This window comes from Peromyscus eremicus, chromosome 3, assembly GCF_949786415.1.
Source record: "Peromyscus eremicus chromosome 3, PerEre_H2_v1, whole genome shotgun sequence".
Classification (NCBI taxonomy): Eukaryota; Metazoa; Chordata; class Mammalia; order Rodentia; family Cricetidae; genus Peromyscus; species Peromyscus eremicus.
Window position 1 is genome coordinate 3925553 of NC_081418.1, and position 21574 is coordinate 3947126.

General features: G+C 40.7%; 1 protein-coding gene across 1 annotated transcript in view; it reads right to left on the reverse strand.

Moving 5' to 3' along the window:
* Magi2 (membrane associated guanylate kinase, WW and PDZ domain containing 2) overlaps positions 1-21574 on the reverse strand; it is a 609708-nt gene that overhangs the window by 417693 nt on the left and 170441 nt on the right. The gene's annotated exons all lie outside the window — the stretch shown is intronic.

Here is a 21574-nt window from a genome sequence, read left to right on the forward strand (position 1 = left end):
AAAGAAAGGTAAACAAAGGCACAAAAAACGGTAACCGAAAGCACAAAGAATTGGTGAGTAACTGGCTGAAAACCCACCCTCGCCCTGTCCTATGAAAACATTTCAACCTTTGTCGTCCTCTCCTAGACTGCATACCCTGCTCCCAACCTGGACGCCTGCCTGAGACCTCCTGTCCCCTCCCCTCCACTCACTGGATTTCACTCAAGTTGTAGGTTTTGGATTTTGGAGCCTGTTTGAGTCTTCTGTGCCAGCTCTGGCCCTCTGCGTCCTCTGTCTGTCATGTTGGACGATGTGTCTGAGCTTACTTCACTTCAGTCTCCTGGTCTATAGATGGGGTAATTAAAGCACTTAGGGACTGTTGTGCAGATTACAATGTGATAATGTGCTTAGCAGAGTTTCCGGTTTACAATAAATGTTCAATAAATGCCGGCTTGTATTATTATGCTCTTCCTTTCATAGACACACTTTAGGGAGAGTCACTCTCCTTGAAATACCACAGATGCTTGGTCTGAGTTCCAATCTGTTTCCTTTAGTCCTCTGAAGAGTGTTCTTTTCTTTCCGAGGACCTCAGTACCTTCAGCTGTGCCCACCTCACGGCCGCACACAGTTCTCTGCCAGTTTCCTCAGGATTTCCATTCAGTCACCTCCAGCTGAGCCTATCCTGGTACATTCTGTGCTACTTTCAAAACTCCACAAGCCAAGAAAACAAAAGTGCAGGAGCACACGGTTTACAAGCTGAGCACTGCAGGCAGAAGGTACTGGAACCCATGTGCCCGCAGGCACTCGCTGTAAACACACCTCCTTCTGAAGTTCTGCCCCAGGTCAGAGAGAACCCAAGATTTGCTTCTATTTCAGCCACGAAGCACCTAACACAGGGATCCATCTTTGGGTATACTGAAAAACCTGGAGCCTAGAAAACAAGCCTTTGCTAAAGGCAAAATAAAGAGATCTATTTGTTTTGTGCCACTCTGATATTAAGACTTTGTAGTTCTCCCCTTCCTAAACTCCCCCAGCTGGTAAATCCTACCGAAAGATGTAAACATATTTTCCTCAAGAGGTTCGAATGTTCTCCTAGCAGAAGATGGGGGGTGGGGGGCATAATGGGAAAGAGCAGGGACAAGTCATTTTAAACAAGGTCCTTCAGTGGGGAGGTCTCCAGAGGTATCTTCAGGGAGAGATCTTCTGAAGCTCTCACTCATCTTTCTTATCTTGGATTTTTTTTTTTAGTAAGGTACAAGTAAAGCAGCTGGCCCTGTATCTTGTTTGTGTTCACAGGAAGGGTCAGGCTGGTCAAGCGGCTGCCTTTGCTTAATCAGCCCACTGAGGGCGGGAGATTAAGACCCCACTTTAGAAATGTGTCCCCTTTTGTATGTTTTTGCCAGAAAGACAATGGTAACCCAATTAAACAATTCCCGAGGAAGCCAAGAGCAATGAAGTGAAAAGCAATGAGGTGAAAGCCGCTTGGATCATTGCGGCTGAGGCTGCCAGCTCTGTCACAGAGAACCCTGAAGAGGGCAAATTTTAATGAGGAGAAAGTCCTTGCAACAGACCTTCACCCTCAGCTGACTATTGCACCTACAGCTGTGGCCTGGCAAGTGGTCTAAGAGACAGGAAATTTGAAGTATTCGATTCTCCTTTGTACGTATATCTAAGAACGAGTAACATCCAAAAGAAACTAGTGAAGAAAATAGAGAAATTTCTTACTGTCTAGCCTTTGAATGAGTTTATCATTATACCACATGGTTTGATTTTGCCCTGGGGGATCTGGATTAGATCACATGAATTGATCCTTGAGAGATGCCATCTGGATTAGATCATATGGTTTGATCCCTGGAGGATCCCGTCTGGATTAGATCACATGACTTGATTCCTGGTAGATTCCATTTGGTAGCACAGGCTGCTCTTTGAACTGTACTTTACTGTCTATAGCCCCCTGTCCAGACAGTGCTTCTGTAGGCCTACTATGTACCCATGACATATCATACCTTCTCATTCCCTGCCAAGTCCCCAAGCTGGCCTATTTTCAGAAGGCACCAGATGTCTTTTCAGCCTGGAACCAAATGTCTTCTTTTGAACCATTTATGAGAGTAAGGTGGTAGCCAGGCTGGCCCACAGCAAGGGGACAAATACAGAGCTCATTAAGCCACTATGGTTTAGAATGCCTCAGTATTTCTCTGTAGGCCTGGCCTATGTTAAAGGTACAGTGGAGTCAGAATGATATAGGAATCCTTGGGAAAAGAGTGAGATCGGATGTATAGAAGAATCCCCTATCATAACAGAAATCCCAAATCTAGCTTCAGATGGCCACACGGCAAGTGAGAACATGGGCTGCTCTTGGGTGTGGGGCAGCCACAGAGGCACCTGGGCTGTCTTTCATCCACTTCTGACCCAGGCAGACTGCAGACCAGTGGGGCTCCTGTGTACACATAGCATACTCCTTCCCATATACAACATTTCCCCTTTCTACTTGCTGCAAATTGACCCATACAAGCATTTTGGAATTGGGACAAGAAATCATGAAAAGCCCTCAGATCCTCTCCAACATTTTCTTCTCTCTGGGCACAAGCAGACAGCGATGGTGCACAGCAGGCCAACCTGCTGACAGAAGGTGTCTGAAGACAACATGACTGAAAATAAAATTTCCTTCCACTTACGTGCAGCGAATGTGCCCTGGTATTTCATTCACCTTTTCATCCAGCTTGTGTGTCCAGGTCCTGACAGCCGATGGGAGTCGTGAGTATATGAAGAGACAATGGCAGGACAAGGGTGGGTGTGCTGGAGCCAACTGTATCACGGTAAGCTGTACTCTATGAAATGGCTGGGAGCACTAATCACACTTTACTTTGAAGAGGTAATAATATGATATGCCCTTGGAATGTTCTCTTAGCATTTGTTTGCAACCCAAATGACATAGCCTGGTCTGCAGCATTTACTACGAATTTATAAAGAGCATGGCTGGAAAGATTTATAGTTTGATGTGTAGATGGAAAACATTCTCCAAACGTAAAATTTACAGATGGTAACTACCCTTTCCTAGCCACTGACCAGGTATAAGGAAGATTCTTCCCCATAATTCTTAAAAGATTCAGAATATCAAATGAAGTAATAAAGTATCAAAAATGACTCAGAAGCAACAGTGAAACCAACAGTTCATTAGTTTCTGTTTATGACACGGGTGATGTCACTCTGTCCCCTTCATTCTTGATGTGACACATGATGCTATGAGGCCTAAGGTAAGCTGTCAGCTGGTTAGAGCAAAGTGAGCAAATCCTCACTGAGCACTTTTTCAGACTCTAACACATTATTTATTCTAGTCGCTGGCATAGAACTTATTTTCTAAAGGCATAGAAACATCACACACAAAAGTAAACACACGCTATAAGTTAGTCACAAAAAAGTAACTTTGTGTTATACATATTAAGACACAAAATCAAGAGCCCACTGAACTTCCTGGGAATGTGACATTATACAACTATGTAGGAGAATTTACTTTTTTAACAACTGGTTTTGCTTTTACATACATGCTTAATATCATATCCTAAATTGTCCTGTAGTATATTAATGCAGTGTACATTTCCTGGTTCAGTCACTTCTGGAAGGACAGTAGCACTACAAGCTGTAGGCAGGAGCCAGCTCCCACACTAGCTTTGTGTGTTGAGGTTCCTTTGTGAGGGTATCATTCTCAGAATTGGGGCCAAAGTCATGAAAACTGCTGCCGTCCTCTGCCCGGTTCTGTAATTCTTCCAAATCAGGGTTTGCTTTCCAATTCTCTTTAAGGAATGACAGCCAAGGAGCAGCTGGTACTGTTTCCTTTCTTGTTGCACCTGTACTTCTGCTTTGCAAGGCGTAGAAATGGATTTCCTTCAGAAAACATGAATTTCTAGAGCTCATAGTTCGCCTCATCATTCATGGGCACACAATGCATCAATAGTAGGAAATGGGAAAACAGCATCATTAGCAGGCTGTTTAGTCTGTTCTATTTTGCTGGTCTTTAAAATAAATCTCTTCCTGTTCACTACTCAGTAAAGAAAGCATCTTCCTTTGAAGATGAGTTAACTGAAAGATGCATGGGGAAATACAGGTCTTCTAAAGCAGCCACCTTGAGAGTTCCATAGCCAGTGAACCTGAAGAGTAGCTGCAGGCAGAAACTGTACCTTTCTGGGTACCCAATTTATGTCAAAAATGATTTTAAGGCTGCTGTCTTACATGCCTACATACAACTGGAAGCAGTGTGACCATTAGTGCTGGGTTAAAAAAGAAAACCAAAACAAAGCAAACAGCAAAACAAAAGAAAAGGAAAAGACAGTGTTCTTGAAATTTTAGTTTTCTGGCTGTGCTTGAAAACCTTAGGATATAAAGCATGCATGTCACCCAAGTTATCTAAATCACCTATGGACCATTCTGAGTCCTTCATTCTAGGATATAAGAAGGCTTCCATGACTTAACTAACTAGAACAACAGAGTTGGTTCAGAGACTAAAACAGCTAAATATGCAACTCTGTGATGAAAAATTTTGTATGTGTGAGACACAAGAAGAAAAATTGTGGAGTAAAATGTTTGGAGAAACTTTAATCAATGTATATTTGGAGGAATGTAGAAGGGAGTGGCTGAGGAGCAGCTAGCCACAGTGGCATTACAGAGGGTCCCACTACACAAAACACACACACAGTCGGTGCTCAGTATACACAGGAAGAAAGCTGTAGTAAAGTGACTTAATGATTAATATTCATGAAGTGTAGTCCCCAGATTCTACTTATTTTTATAACTATGCTTTTCTCCTCCCAGAATTACTTTTGTTTCTTGCAATTCACTATGGCCAGGATAAATGCATCACACTGCCCTTCAGGGTTCCTTCTGAAGATTTTCTCTCACTGATTGTGGCATTCCTGCTCTCCATGGTCATACTCTCTAGGCTTGCTCCACCCATTGGAGCCACATGGATACCAGCCCCATGAAGCTATTGAATACTTGAAGTGTGGCTAGAGTCATAAATTAAGAGGATAGTATGGTTTTAATATCATTACAGCAAAATGTTTGATTTTATCTTTTTCTAGAAAATTTTGAATTACATGTGGCTTCCATTATATTTCTGTCATTTTTCTGTGAGGTCTTACTGTCTAGATTCATATCTAGATAAAGCTATGGCTTGTTCATGAATTTCATTCTTCATGTTTTCCGTAATACACTCACTCACTCACTCACTCACTCACTCACTTACTCATTCAAGGTGCCTTCATTTCCCACATTGTACAAATGAGGAATTGAAGGGACAGGGGACAGAAGCATATAACTGGTGAAGAATGGTTTAGGATATGAACTCTGGGAACCCAATCCTCACCTACCACATTACACTGTAGAGATGCCAGTGGGAAGTTATGAGTGCCTAGACTAAATAGGAGGTGGTGGCCGTAAACGGAAGATGAGCAGCAGAGAGACAACATACCGCGGCCACTGCCTCAGTACGTTCTCCAAGGGAGAATGCAGATGGGCTGCCTCCAGATTCCTAGCTAGGAAATGGTGTCCTCTAACAAAACAGGATATAAAGGACAAGTACATTTTGACAGAAAGTGATACACTTCACAGTCAAGTTTAAGGTATCTGAGAGAGATCCAATGGGACGTCCAGTAGGCATCTAGATACAGTGAAGTGGGACTTGAGGCTGGGTTTTAGCTTAAACTAGTAATTCTTATTCACTAGTCCCCGCCCCTCCTCCTGGTCTTTTAAGTTACATGGAATTCTGATGTCATATTGAACTTAATTCCAGACTTGAACTTTAAAATCCTTTACAATTTGGTCTCAAGCTGCATTCTGAGTTCTTTATTGCTGAACATGTATGTATCTCAGACTAAACAGGAAAAAAGTCTTTCCTTCAGACTTACTGAAATCTGTGGGACAGTGTGGGAGTTTCACAATAGGAAGCATACAAAATATGGAACACTTTCAGTTTTCAGAGACACCATCTCCCAAAGCAATTGACGATGGCCACTGAGGTTCTCCATGCCCTGGGTGGGGTTCCCTTTAGATTCATGCACCATGAGGATGTTGGGTGTCTAAGCTGTTTGTAACTAGAGGCACGTTTACCTCTCCCCTAGTGAATTCTTTGTCAAAGCTACTTAACCCAGTCACAGAATTCATCTTGTTTCCTTCCTTTCATGGAGAACCACCACCACAACAAAAGTCCAGCCAAACCAAACTAAGAGTACCGCAACAATAATCACCCAACTCATACAAGATGACTTTGCAGTGAATGAAATGGTGAGATGGAATGGCTGACATGCTTAGACATGGCATTAGCAGATCATGTTTGGCATGCTTTGGTAAACTTGATGGCCTCTCAAGTTTAGTTTTAAACTGGGAGCTTTCTCACCCTTTCCTCCTCCCCCTCTCTCAGTAGCAAAGATACCCCTCCCCCACCCTGCTGCCAGTCACAAACCCTGACTTTCCACTCCCTTTAGCCCTGACTTGTCCCTTGTTTACTTCATGCTTCTGTTGATCATAATCCTCAGCCAGATGGAAGGGATCCTTCTTTGGAGGGCGACTGTGATGTTTAGTTAAGTAACTTCTTTTTCCAATCTTGGCTTCTCTTCTGTTTCTTGTCTAGTTCCTAACCAGTTCAAGCCCCAATCCAGTTCTAGGAAGCGGGTCTGTAGCTTCCATTTCCTACTCAAACACTTTCTCCCCTACATTTCTCACATTTCTCTCCGAACCTCTACTTTTCGTTGTGACAGATTTACTGTACACTTACTTCATATTCGACTTCTTTGATTGACATTTACTTGAGGATAGACTCTACATGGCTCATACCAATCATTATCTTGGGAAAAATTGATTAATTTGATTTCTACATTTGTACACACAGAAGGAATCTGAAACACGTCTTTTGTTTCATTTTATGCAAACCCAATAACTATGTATCCACAGTCACGTCCCCCGTTACGCCTCATAAGTGGATTTCAGATTCTCAGGGAAACAGATTGCCCTTTGCGGCTGCAGTCATCCAGTGATTTGCTAATAATTCAGTTTGGCACGCATGATGCACTGTAACTTGTAATATGTATTTGCTCTCTTGGCTGTGATTTTAATTCCCTAAATCACACGCTCAGACAACACATTGCTAATATACTTTGTCCTGTTTATCAATGTTTATTTAGATTTATTTCAGGGGAAAAATTCAAATGGAGCTATTTAACATAATTGAGCATTAAAAGTATTTGTTTTGGTACTCACAGTTTTGGAACATACATACTAAACAGACAGAACAGCCATGGATGAGAACCTGTTTATTCCCATCTATGGTGGAACAGAGAGGGTGGCTTCTTGATTAAGGAAAAAGTGAGCTAGCTGAATTTTGTCTTGCTTCTTTTGTTTGTAAGTACCTTTTACCTAACCAAAGAGATCCTAGGTTCCTGTTGGACCCTTGACATTGAAGAACAATTCATGGTCTGTGACCTAGTTCTAGTCCCTGCCAGGTGAGTGTGAGGCCATCTACTGTACTCTTGATGACCATGTCTTCCTGTTCAGACTCTGAAAACTCTCAGCTGGAGCCATAATAATAGAAATGCATTTTATAGATTAATTACTTGAAGTCTAAAAAATGTATTTGAGAAGAACATTTTAGAATGCTTCAAATCCTATGACCTCATGACCATGGATGAAGGTCTGAAGGTAGTGATAGCTTGTTCGACCATAATAGGTTTTAAGGAATAACAGGCAATAAAGAACCAAAACTAAGAAAAAAAATACCACAACCACAAAGTTCCTACCCTCACATGACGTTTTGAGGTAAGATACAGGATCTGGGGAAATCGCTGGACTCCTTATGGCTGTTATAATGATTAACCTTTCATGTAAGACATGCCAATTACAGAAAGTGGCTCCATCTTGGACCCCAGATGCCAGTAGTAAGTGTCAGAAGCCATGCAGCCTAGTTTTGAATCAGCATATGATGACCTGTCCAATCAGTTTCCCGGGGGCAAGGCACCATAGAAATGGATTCTTACTTGGCAAGGACTAGTAGACCACAAGACAGCATAGGAATTTGCAAAATTCGTGCAGTTTACAGGCTCTTTTTTTCTCTCATTATGTTATTGAGTCTTTGGGTGGTTTTTAGTTTCACTTTGTTAGTCACACATGCAACATACTATAATTTTCCCTGGAAATTTGGTTCTTTCTTGAATATTTCTCCCCTTAGAATCAGCAGAGGGCTAATGTTCCTGTAACTGTATTTAATGAGGCAACTTCATGTAATTTATCTGGTAATCAAGAGAGGTTTATTTCTGGGGTAAGTTACAGCCAATAGGGGTTGGTTATAGGATCCGGGAGAGATACGGTACCATCCACTGGAGATCTCTAGCTTGGTCTCCCATCCAGCTTCCAGGGCCACAAGGTATCTAGAAGGGCCCAGCACTTACGCACCTTGAGTCTTAAGGGGCTCCCTCTCAGCCATGCTTGAGGGAGGGGCTGTCATAGGCAGGTGTGGCAGTTATCTGCTGTCACTCTAGGGGCAGTGTTTCAAGGTCAAAGCTGGAACAGCTACCCACTACATGCTCCTCAAATTTATTATCTAGAATTACTAAGTGCAACTCCTAATTCTGGGAACTTTTTTACTCAATAAAGATAGTTAGGTACATATGAGAAAACAACATTTGTAACATTAACCATGTCTCACAGTTCTGGAAAGGGCAAGGCATGCATACACAGAATAGAGAAAAAGCCTCAGGAATACACATAGTGCCAACTGTTGAGAGTAAGTTCCCTGAATACCACGCATATAAAATCAATGGTAGGATCTGGTATGCTCCAAGAGAAAAAAAATGCAATGCAAAATCTGGGATAGACAGATCATCGTTACCATACATAGGAGCTTATACTGGTGGAAGAAATATGGTATAGTTGGATGGGAAAAGGGTGCTTTATCGAAGTCTGCCTTTTATGGATATAGAGAGATTGAGACATGGAAACCTCTTATAGAAAAGGGAACTATATAAAAGTGTATCTTGCAGACATGAAAGAATTGGTTGGGTTTGAATATTGTTATCCTTAAAACACTGTACCCATGTCTGTTACTTTTTAACTTTGTAACCACAAGTAGCTGCCAGCTGACATAAGTGTTGCAAGAGCAGGATATGTCTGGCTTGATATTTAGTTAAGCCTGCAAAAATGCTGAACTCTATGTCTAGAATAAGGTTATGCAGGGGGTGGGAAGTGTATTTGGGGAAGCATAACGAGGAACAATGGGGGCTTTCATAATGATTAAGATGTATTTCTTAAAATATGATATATTTCTTAAAAGCCAAAAATGAGTCAATAATACAATTGCTCGTGTAAGCCTGGTAGAAAAAAGAAAGTATAAAGAGGGCTCAAGCTATTTGGGGCTACTTGAGTGCAGTCCCCCTGGTGGTCAGACTTTTTCCTTGTGCCAACACACCTTCTCTGTTTCAGAACCTGACCCCCAGCCGAGGCTGGCCCCTGGCAGCTACGCACTCTGTGAAGTTTAGACCTTCTTTCCAGGTTTGCACATGTTGTCTTCCTTAATTCCCACCTATAAAGACAGCAAGGCTAGAGCCTAATCCTTTCAGCTTATGGTAATATCCCCAGAGCTAAAAGAGTATCTGCAAAAAAAGAGTCCATTAATATTTTTCAAATAAGTGACTTATAGTGACTACCAAGTCCTCTGTTCAGCTTACATTCATCTGTCATAAATCTCATGAGGATTTCCTTAAGATCCAGTGACTTCATCACCTATATGTTTGACTGAATACTAAGATTATTCAGTCAAACATAATTTGAGGTCATTAGAAATGAATTTGTGATGTAGGCACTGGGGAACCATAGAGTTATACTCAGGGCCTGTAGTTCCATTGAAAGAATGTGAGCTGCCACTCCTGCCTCTCCTTCCGTAGGAGGTGAGGTGTGGAGACAGGGCGATGTTGGTAGAAAAGGATTCTTCAGGTCCATTGTTTAACTGTCCTTCAGTTAAATGGGGATGCCCTGTACCTGTGTTTCGCTAGAGTGGGGACTTTCGAAAGTCTTTATAAGGACATTTATGGGGTTAAAAAATGGGCTACTTAATTTTCCCTTTTTGTTTTGTTTTTGTATTTGAGACAGGGCTTCTCTGTGTAGCCCTGGCTGTCCAGGAACTCACTCTGTAGATTGGGCTGACCTTGAACTCACTGAGATCCACCTGCCTCTGCCTCCTGAGTGCTGGGATTAAAGACATGCACCACCTTTTGCTTGTACAGGACATTTCACATTTCAGCTCTGTTCCAGGATAGAGTTGCAGTCAGAAAAATTAGATGCATCAGTAGAGCAGGGTAATGTGTCAGCATTGGTTTACAAATTTTGTGATCATTAACAACTCATTTGGTTGGCTCTCTGTACAGGGCTTTCAGTCATAAGTGGAAGCCAAAATTTAGAAAGAAAGAGCCACTGGGAAAGACTTAAGCAAGGATTTTCAATACTGAATCCATTCTTGGTCTATCAGTAGGACACTTATAACTCACCCATGGGCTTTATGGCAATATTTAAGAACACTTACTCTACAGGAAAAAAGAGACCCAAACTCCCATCCAGAAATCATTTCCTGTTGCTGTTACAGGCAGCAGGAAGAAGCGACACTTCTTAATTATATGTCTCACTACAGATAAATGCTTCATTGGCCCATGGATTTAGACCTATTAAAATATTAACTAGTATTGTTGTAATGCTCAGCTAGCTGCTGCTTTGAATAAATGCTTAATGAGAAATAAAATCTGCTCTATAATTCTGAAGTAGTTCACTTTGTGTGAAGTGCCTTCATTGTAGACTTTTTACTGCCCCCACCCCTGCCACCCCCCATGGTTTCTGCATTCAGGGGTTCAAGTAACCAATGACCAAACATAGTCTGGAAATAACTGCATCTGTACTAAGATGAACAGATGTCATTTCTCAAATAAGGTATTATATAAGCTATTTACATTGTATCAGGCATGATAAACAATGCATAAGTGATTTTAAAAAGAGAGTATGTTTAGATCATATATATATATATATATATATATATATATATATATATATATATATATATACACACACACTACTTTACACGAAAGTCTTGAATAGCTGCAGAATTTTGGTATTGACAAGGTTCCTGGAATCAACCCCCAACCCCCTGGATACTGAAAGACAAAAGAATCTGGGAGTGAGTGTGTATGTATGTATGTGTTTAAATCAATAGCATATATAATGCATGGTATGTTTGGATGGTATCTTAGTTAGGGTATCTATTGCTTTGAAGAGACACCATGAACACAGCAACTCTCATAAAGAAAAACATTTAATTGGGGTGGCTTACAGTTTCAGAGGTTTAGTTCATTATCATCATAGTGGGCGTGTAGACAGATATGGTGCTGGAGAAAGAGCCAAGAGTTCTACAACTTGATTTGCAGGTAACAGGAAGTGTTTCTCCTGGAAGTTGTTGGATTAAAATCTCCTTTTTCTTGTCTGAAACCGTGTTTTCCCCAGTCATCCTCAGCATCTCCAACTGTCTCAGGAAACATTAAAAAGCTCCTACTTGGGAAATATCTTCATTGGCTTCCTGGTGCTCTTGGAAAAATTCTAAATTCCTTGTTGGGATTTGAAGGCCCAGAGTCACCTAGCCATCTGCTGTGGCTCCAGCATCCACCTCAGTCATCCAGTCATTTGGCTGCGGAAACGTTTCCGGCATCCTGAACACATATGTTATCTCTCAGGTCAGAATTCTTCATTAAAAAAAATTAAAATTTCAAGAGTTACAATGCTTCTAGGCAATTTCCACCTTGATTCCCAATATTATCTCATCTTTTGGCTAGCTGGGTTATAATATTCAGTAAGATATTAACAAGAATGGATCTATAACAAAATGTCTTCCTGAGAACATCTCTTTTTACATATATATACTCCATAGGTACTCCATATGTAAATAATTGTGAAATTATTTATCTGCACACAAATGTTCAGATCAAACTTACTTTACATTAACACGGAGGAGACACTATTCCACACCCTGTACCAAATACACCTGAGATTTATCTGACATTGATTCCTTGTACCTTGTAAGCTGATTTGTTAAAACTCTACGTTTTAGGAAATTACTGTCTTTTACAAAGATTCACCTTGATATTATTTTCTATCAGATTTTCTGAAACCCAATGTTTCTCTTTTAAATATGGAAGTCAAAATCTAGCTAAAATTTAAATTTCAGGAATGTTCAGAAATTGCATTTTTTTTCCTTTGGAAACATCATCTGTGCATGTACAAGGTGTACCTTGTCTGTTCTGTATGTCATCCTCTACATTATCCTCCCCGACAAACATATTCCTTAAGACCTGTTCCTTGATTTTTCAAATGGATGCTTATGCTCCTTCTGTGGTATTTAATATGCTTTCATATCTTCAGTGTTTTCCTCTTTTGTTTATTTTCTAAGCCCTGCCAATTTCTTTTTTTTTTTTTAATTTTTAAAATTTTTTTTTGGTTTTTAGAGACAGGGTTTCTCTGTGTAGTTTTGGTGCCTGTCCTGGATCTCGTTCTGTAGACCAGGCTGGCCTTGAACTCACAGAGATCCACCTGGCTGTGCCTCCCAAGTACTGGGATTAAAGGCATGTGCCATGACCGCCCGGCACCCTGCCAATTTCTACTCCACTTTTCCTTTCTTTTCGAAGTTCTTGTTTGAATGCTGATATGTTTAAAGATTCTTTTGGAAACTCATGTTTCTTTGAATTTCTTTTGAATTTAAACATGTTATGTATATTTCCCCTACCTTTTTTATATAGTTATGAAAAGTAAAATTGTTACACACTATTTATTTGTTTATTAGGGTGTGTGTACTTGCTTGGCATGATCCACATGTGGAGCGAGGAGGACAGCTAGTGGGAACTGGCTCTCTCCTTTCACCATGTATGTCTCAGGGATCAAATCAGGTGGTCAGGCTTATTGGCAAAAACCTTTACCCACTGAGCGTATCACTAGTTATATTTATGGTAATTTTGAATGAACAGGGAAAATGAATTTTAAGTGCTTTTTACAGGTTGGCAAGATAGCTCACTGGATAAAGCACTTGATACCAAGACTTGTGACTCAACGTTGATCCCTTAAAACACCCACATGGTGGAAGGGGAGAACCACTTCCCACTAATTGTCCTCTGACTTGTACACCATAGCACATGCATACCCACACATATATCATAGCACATGCATACCCATGCATATACATACTCATACAAAATAATTAAATGAAGTGTAAGAGGGAAAAGTAAAACATTTTTATTCTGGCATTCCTTTAAATGTTTTCCTGTAAGGGAAATCTTCAACTCACATTTGCATAGAAATGAGTTGGGCACCTTCTAGGCAATCAACATGCCCTAGGTGAACATGTAAAAACTGAGATCTCAAATCATAGGGGTTGAAGGAGTGAGTGTACCCATTTTCATGGACATATGTATCAGGGAACATCAATGCAAACAACTTAGAATGACTCTAGATTCAGATAGGATATGTCAGTCCATTTTTCTGGTGTCATCATGCAGTGCCTGTGAAAGGACTCTGCTATTATCAAGCTAGACCCAAAAGGTCTTGAATCTCCTCTGAACTCAAGTTCTGAGGCTCAAAGTGGGCACACACCAAGGCAGCCCTCTGACATGTCATCTCAAGCAAGTTCATCACATATTCACACATACTAGAAATCTGTGCATACTTTCCCCAAAGTTCCAATCTTTACATGAGATGTCAACAATTTCCTCTTATTTTAGGCCTTCTAATTATGTTAATCCTGAAACAGCTTCACAGTGACTGTGTTTTCAACAGAAGCAGCTGCTAAACTTATCTCAGTTGTTGACTATTTTTCTTAACATTAGGTCAAAGCAGTCAACTGTGGCCCATTTACTGGAAGCACGCAGCTGGTTGTGTCTTGCAAGGACCAGTCATTTTGGTTATCCTATATGCATGACAGACAAACAGTTACAAGAAATTTGTCATTAGAATGATTCTACAAAGATTGTGGCCCTTTCTAGGAAGACACTATCTTATACACTGAAATATAGCATAGAATTTTGTGGTGATGATACTGAAATCATTAACATTTCTCATTTGTAATCACTACAGCTGGGGAAACTTACCAAAAGGCATGTGAGCTACTCTGTGTAAGGAGGGGCTACATCTGAACTCAGCGAAACATGCCAATCCTTGGCCAACACTTTTATCATGCAAACCCACATTCAAATGGACCACAAAGGAGTTTGAATAGCTTTCCAAAGCAAGGAGATATTGCAAAAAGGGTTTCCCATATATCTCACCTTCCCAGGGCAATCCATGCATCCCTCTTTGGGTCTTCCTTGTTAGCTAGCTTCTCTGGAGTTGTGGGTTGTTGTCTGGTTATCCTTTGCTTTACGTCTAGTATCCACTTATGAGTGGGTACATACCATGTTTGTCCTTCTGAGTCTGGGTTAACTTACTCAGGATGATATTTTCTACTTCCATCCATTTGCCTGCAAATTTCATGATGTCATTGTTTTTCTCTGCTGAGTAGTATTCCATTGTGTATATGTACCACATTTTTTTAATCCATTCTTCAGCTGAAGGGCATCTAGGTTGTTTCCACATCTGGCTATTACCAATAATGTTGCTATGAACACAGTTGAGCATGTGTCCCTGTGGTATGATTGAGCATTCCTTGGGTATATGCCCAAGAATGGTATAGCTGGGTCTTGAGGTAGATTGATTCCCAATTTTCTGAGAAACCACCACGCTGATTTCCATGAGTGAACTAGGGATGAGGAGTGGGCAATGGAGGTTAGGGGATGGGGGATGAGAACATAAGGGAATGGGATGGTTGAGCTGGAACAGGGATGGAGTGGGAAAGCAATGAGAGAGATACCATGATGGAGGGAGATAGCGAGAAACCCAGTGTTAGGGAAGTTGCCAGGAATTCCCAAGGATGACCCCAGCTTTGACTACTAGAAATAGTGGAGAGGCTTCCTGAACTGTACTGGCTTGCCCCAGTGATCAGATTAGTGAATATCCTGTCATCACAGAGCTTTTCTCCAATGACTAATGGAAGCAGATGCAGAAATCCACAGCCAAACACCAGGCCGAGCTCCAGGAGTCAAGTTGGGAGAGAGAAGAGGAATTCTATGAGCAAGTGCATCAAGATCATAATGGGGAAACCTGTAGAGAGGACCAATCCAAACTAGTGGGAACTCATGAAAGTTGGATCCATGGCTGTGGAGCCTGCCTGGGACTGGACTAGGCCCTCTGAATGGCAAGACAATTGTGTAGCTTGATTTGCTTGGGGGTCCCCCTGGCTGTGGAATCGGAATCCATGTCTGGTGCATGAGGGGGCTTTTTGGAGACCACTACCTATCATGGGACACCTTGTGCAGCCTTGAGGCAGGGGGAAGGGCTTGGACTTGCCTCTGTTGGATGTGTCTCCCCATGGAAGGCCTTGCCTTCTTGTGTGGGGGCAAGACTGGGGCGGGGGCAGGAGTAGGGAAGAGGGGAATCTTTGATTGGTGTGTAAAATGAATGAAAAAATTTTCTTAATTAAAAAAAAAAAGTTTCCCAAGTTAAAAACTGGAACCTTGGCAGAAAACATCCATGTCCCATGCTTCCTATTTTAAACAATATTCTAAATGTGGTTTATGTATCTATTTACATATCCATATATAAATAGACACCCATCTTTACCAGAAAACTACTGCTCTGGCACATCCCTAAAATCAAGAACTGAGGAGTTTGGGGCAAGTAAGTTGGGAAAAGCTTTATATTGTGAATCAATGGTCCAGAAAGAACTAATATACAGTGTCTTATAGAGAAGAATCCTTCAGCATGCTGTTTAACAACGTGGGAGGCTCAGCAAATGTAGGTGTAGGTCAAAGAACATGTGATGTGGCTAGGAAACAGCCACTTAGTGGTCAATTAATGTAAGACCGTAGAAGTAAACATTGTTCTCCGTCAGCCCACTTTGGTCTTATGACTTAATTCTGCTCCCCTTGGTGGACAGAGTAGGAACGAGTGCACCAGCAGATATCAAAACTATTTCCATGGCTCTAATTCCTACCTGAGATTTGGAAGTGTTCTAGTATTGCATTGTGTGTGTGTGTGTGTGTGTGTGTGTGTGTGTGTGTGCATGTGTGTGTGCATGTATGCATATGTGTGAAGAATAAGTGCCCACTCTTTGTGGCCTTCTCAGTCTTCATATATGAATGTGATGAATGTATGTTGCTTCACAGTTTAAGCAACTTATTGCAGTGAGAACAGACATCCACAGTGTTGAATTAGAATGAGGGTGTCCACTCTCTCAAGAGAGAAGAAGTCTATATTTAAAAGGAAATAGAGATATTATTTCCAAACTGAAGATTGGATATGAACTAAGCTCACCACAATGCTCTGGCTTCTCTCTCTCCATGACCATTCATTCACCACTCATTCATTCATTCTTGGTAGGACAGTGATATATGCAGGCTATAGTCAGATTAGGAGGGGTTGGCACTCAATGCTCTGATTGTTGAACTATACAACTTTGAATAAAGAAAAATATGATAGGAAAAGAATAAAGTAACCAATTCAGTAATGTGCAATGGTAGGGGAATACTGGCATCAGGGTCATCTCCAGGAATGTTTTTGTGGTTCCATGCACCAGACATTGTACAAGTCATTCGGTGTTGAAGCCAACCCATTATTTTGCAGGACAACATTCTGTTAGTTTAGCTCCTTCCTGTGGCTGGGAAGTTTTCTGATGTCAAATATTGATTTTGTGCAGAATAAGGATCAATTTTTATGGCCTTCCATTTATTCAAGTGTGTGTGAGCTGAATTTTTTGTACAGCTTACTTCTGTAAAGAATGAACACTTCTAATGCTGTGTTATACAAGGATTATTCCCTTGATTTCTAACATTCAGGGCACAAAAACAAATGGGAAATTCCCTTTTAAACTACTTAACAAATCTTTGAGTATATTAAAAGAATGTGGCGTAGGTCTCAAAAAAGATTGTAGCTGGGGCATGGTTTCAGTTCTTCTAAAGTCCTTCCTTGTGAATGATAAATGTGCAGGGTAAAGGGAGTAGAGGTGGGCCCCATCTCTTAAGGAACTGAGGTGATTTAGATATGTTATAATCCACCCTTGCCTCAGTTTCCTAATCTGTACAGCAGGGGGTAATGATAGTGTCTGTTTCATAGATTTGTCATGAGGATCTGATGAGTTTCCTGGTCTAGAACATAGTAAATACTATATGAATGGGGCATTGTTGGCAATACTGACTGGCCAGGAGTGTTTTTCTGAGATTGGGAGTTTGAGACACCAGTAAACATTGTATTATTAAGCATGTACCATGCTGCTCAAATTCCCACATTAGCAAATTATGACCTCCTTTTTCTACAGAGTATCATAATATGATTAATGCACTTAAGAAAACTCAAGATATTTCTGCAGGTTTCCAGTAACTGACAGACTCATCTCCATCACAGCACCTTGAGGGTGATGTGTGTTGCATTTCCAAGAGTCAGATTTGACTGAATCCTTTGAGGTACTGACAGTGCAGTATCCTTCAACATGGTGTCACTGAAAATAACCACCACACTGGGCCCTGTGCTGGGAGCAGAACACAAACCACTACTTAAAATAGTGTGAGATCATTGGCCCTCAGGTCTATCCCAGATAGTAGTGCTGCCACTCTAATCTTCATAACAGCCGTGGTGACTGGCCTGGTAAGAATAATGTCCACGAAAGAGTTTTGAAAACTACAGCCTAGAATGTTAGGAGAGGATATTATTAGTGTCAAAATTATACCTACAATTCTTGTAATTCCAGACTTAACACAACATACTACCTCTGTGCCTGTCTGCTGCCTTCTCCCTGCTTCCTCCCTCCCTCCCTCCCTTCCTTCCTCCCTACCTCTTTACTCCCTACCCCTACCTGATTTCCTGTGGATCTAGGTTTGAACCTAGAGCTCATTTATCCTACATGGGCGTTTTCACTGAGGTATGTTCTCAGCCCATGCTAATGACTTTGAAAGATCTCAAAAACAAACAGTTTAAAATGAGAAATTCACTATGATATAAAACATAAAGATGTATTTTCCTTACAAAAATCCAAGAAAACAATGATTCATTATTTTGGTAGAATATCTCAACTTTTTATGAGCCTAAAACTGTCTGCATGACAGGAAACCAACATCATTAAAGAAACAGAAACTTCAGTTCAGTTTAGAGAAACAGATGCATTAAAACACAAGGCACTGGGGGATCTATCTATCAAGTGTCTCAATGTGAAAATGCTCTTAAATAAAATTCCAAAACCACAAGAAGAGAACACAATACATACAAAATTTGATGTGAGAATGAAAATATAGAAGTTACATATTTTATCATTAGTATATTTTATATTTTAAAATAAAATTATTTCAGTTTATTGAATATCAATAGCTGAATGGGGTTACTCTGTAAAAAGAACTTACTTGCTTTTATATGAAAACTAACGAAACAATTTTTGAAAATTACCTTTTTTTCTGGTAGTATATAAACATGTTCACCTTAAGCTGAAGTTGAATAATAGTTTCTTTCTTCCACTCTTTATATTCTTTAGTATCTCATTTTTAGTTTTGAATGGGTGATCTCACAATGTCATAACTCTCCTGACCTGCTGTATCTAGACCTAAATCTGTCACATCTCTTTAGAATAATAAGCACATGTGAATATTCCCTGCATGTACTGCAGTTAAGATACTCAGGTACTTCTGGGACAGGTGTGATTCAAATCCACAGATGGAGAAACTGAAAGAACTCATTAACATCACATAATCTTACTAATGGCTGACTCTATAATGGCGGGGGGAGTTCAGAGATAAAAGGAGAGAGAGCCGTTGAAACAGATCTGGGTAAAGGAACCATTGTGCTCCCAGGCTTTTGGCATCTGGCATCTGCCAGGATCACAAAAAGCTGTGTATCTCTTCATTCCTTTCTTGCAGTATAATGTCCTGTTGCAATATAGCATTCCTCTTCTTGGCCTTTTCAGACACAGCCATGACTTTCTTCTGTTTCACTTTGTCTGGGTCCCAGGAGAGCTAGCCAGCTTGCTCAAATGTCACCACTTCAAACATCAGACCTTCCTGACTTCCAGTTTCCCACTGGGTAGCCAACTCAATATTAAATAGTTATCATATGTCAGGCAATATGTTAAGCCTTCTTATAGACAGTAATCCATATAATCTTCACCCCAAATACTAGAGTATTAGTGAGACAGTTTTTGTGTTTATCTTGGAGAACAGGGAAGCTTTCTTTAGCAATCTACAGACAGAGAAATGGAATCTGCTTAACATAACATGTGTTCAAATATTTGACAGTTTTGGCACTTTCTTCACCCTGTACTTTTCTTTGAACACTTCTGACTGGGGTCGCAGGCACAAGCTGAGCATATAGATAAACATGCCTGACTTTCCTGTATACCTGTATATCTGTGTCTTGAGCTGCCCTGTTTAGCACTCTCCACAGATCTCCAGAGAATAGTGTGGCCATCATGTCACCTGAGCAGGGCACTGACATAATTAACATCTCAACAAAGTACAAGACATTGTTTGTCTGATTTGTTTTCAGTATTTACCCCAAACACATGATGCTGTGCATATGAAGAATTGCCTACCAAGAATATTTTCTTCTAATCAAATCTACTTTTAAGGGGTCCTCTCTTGTAGAGATGACAAAATTAAATTTAAAGTCTGACCTTGGTGCCAGTGCATTTACAATGTCTAAAATACAAAGGCTGACAACAGCAAACATCAGGAGGTGTGCAGAGCCATGGGAACTCCATCCTTGCAACGTTGTACGACCCCTGGGTAGGGAATGTCTCACAGTCATACAGAATCTAGTCTTTACGGTCATATATACTTGTCCAAATGAGTTGAAAACTTATATCTACACAAAACTTGTACATGGCTTATAACACTTATACACAATTGCTCAAAACTGACAGGAATCCAGAATGTAATAGGAAATTGGACTAAAAACCTGTGGTTAGACTCAGACTCGAACATTATGCAGAGATGAATAGAAATAAGCGATCAAATTATGAGAAGACACAGAAAACCTGTAGGTGTCCACTGCCAAGTAGAAGCGAACAAAAAAGGAAAGGGAGCTCCACATTATATGTGACCCCAGCTATGTGGCATTCTTGAAAAGGTAACACAGTCAGTGACTGGAAGGAAGGGGGTAAAGGAAACACAGGGAATTTGTTAAGGCCGTGGAACTATCCAGTACACATTGTAATGGACACATGGTACAGCGAAGTGTTAAAATCCACAAGAACCAAATAATATCCAGAGGACATTCTGAAATAGACTATGGGTATTATTAATATAATTAATATTAGTAAATAATATTCCCTTAGTATTGATTCATCAACTGTAACAAATTCACCTCAGAGACTAGTAAAAAGGGAAGTGGGTGGAGGGTGTGGTGGGATGAAGCATATGGAAACCTGAATTTTCTCTTCAGGATTTTTAACAAACTTAAAGCTGTTCTAAAATACAGAGGCTAAATTGAGAACAGTGGCAGACATTGTGGAGGGTGAGGCAGGCCGAGAAAGAGTGGAAGGGCAGTGAGGACAACAGAAAGACTCTCAAATCAATCAAAACAGAAAGGAAGAAGAGGAGAGAAAACTCAAAGTCTACAAAAACAACAACAACAAAAACGAAAACAAAACAAAACAAAAAACCACAAAAAACCACTTAAGAAATGTATTTTTAAAATGAAACCTGAGTTTTAACTTTTTTATCATTAAAATATTAGTTGGCCATACATTTCATATTGGGTGACAAGGAGACCTTCATTCTGTCATTTGACACTGTTAGTGAAGATAATTTCCAACTGTGAGCCCCTGTGTCTCTACTGGAACCTGCCTCTGACATCCATGCAACTCAACAAAGTGAGCCTCAGCCCGTCTCCAGCGTTTCAATCAGCTTCACAACTGCTGTCCCTTTCACTCCCCATTCTGCCCTGGCTGCAGGTACTTACTAGACTGTGGTTGCCACCTCTGCATCACCAACAGCTCCACATCTCAGCATTCTTTGCTTGCAGCCACTTTCTTCCTGTCTTCTCTGGGGACTACACCTCTCCTAAGTGCTCACAGTGACTGCTTGGTAGTTGATACTTGTCTTGTCTTTTAAATATTGGCAACAGCTATGCTCTTCGTGGTTACAGAAGACGTCCGCTGTTTTGAGGAAGAGTACAACCTCACATTTCTCCCTATTTCAGTCATTCCTGCAATCTGCCAAGGGCCTGTGAACCTCTTGAATTACTAGATTTTAAAATGTTTATAAGGCAGGAGTCATGGAGTCTTGCTTTTGATTGTACATTTAACAATATTATTGTGGGGGTGCATTCCTCCTGTGAGGGTGGGTTTGTTGTTTTTGATTGTACCTGTAACAGTGTCACTGTGGGGGTGCACTCTTCCTATAAGGGGGATTTGTTGTTTCTTAGTGTACCCATAGCAATGCTACTGTGGGGGTGCACCTCTTCCTATGAGGGGGTTTTGTTATGAGTGGTGTGGAATACATCTCATTCTAAACTTCAA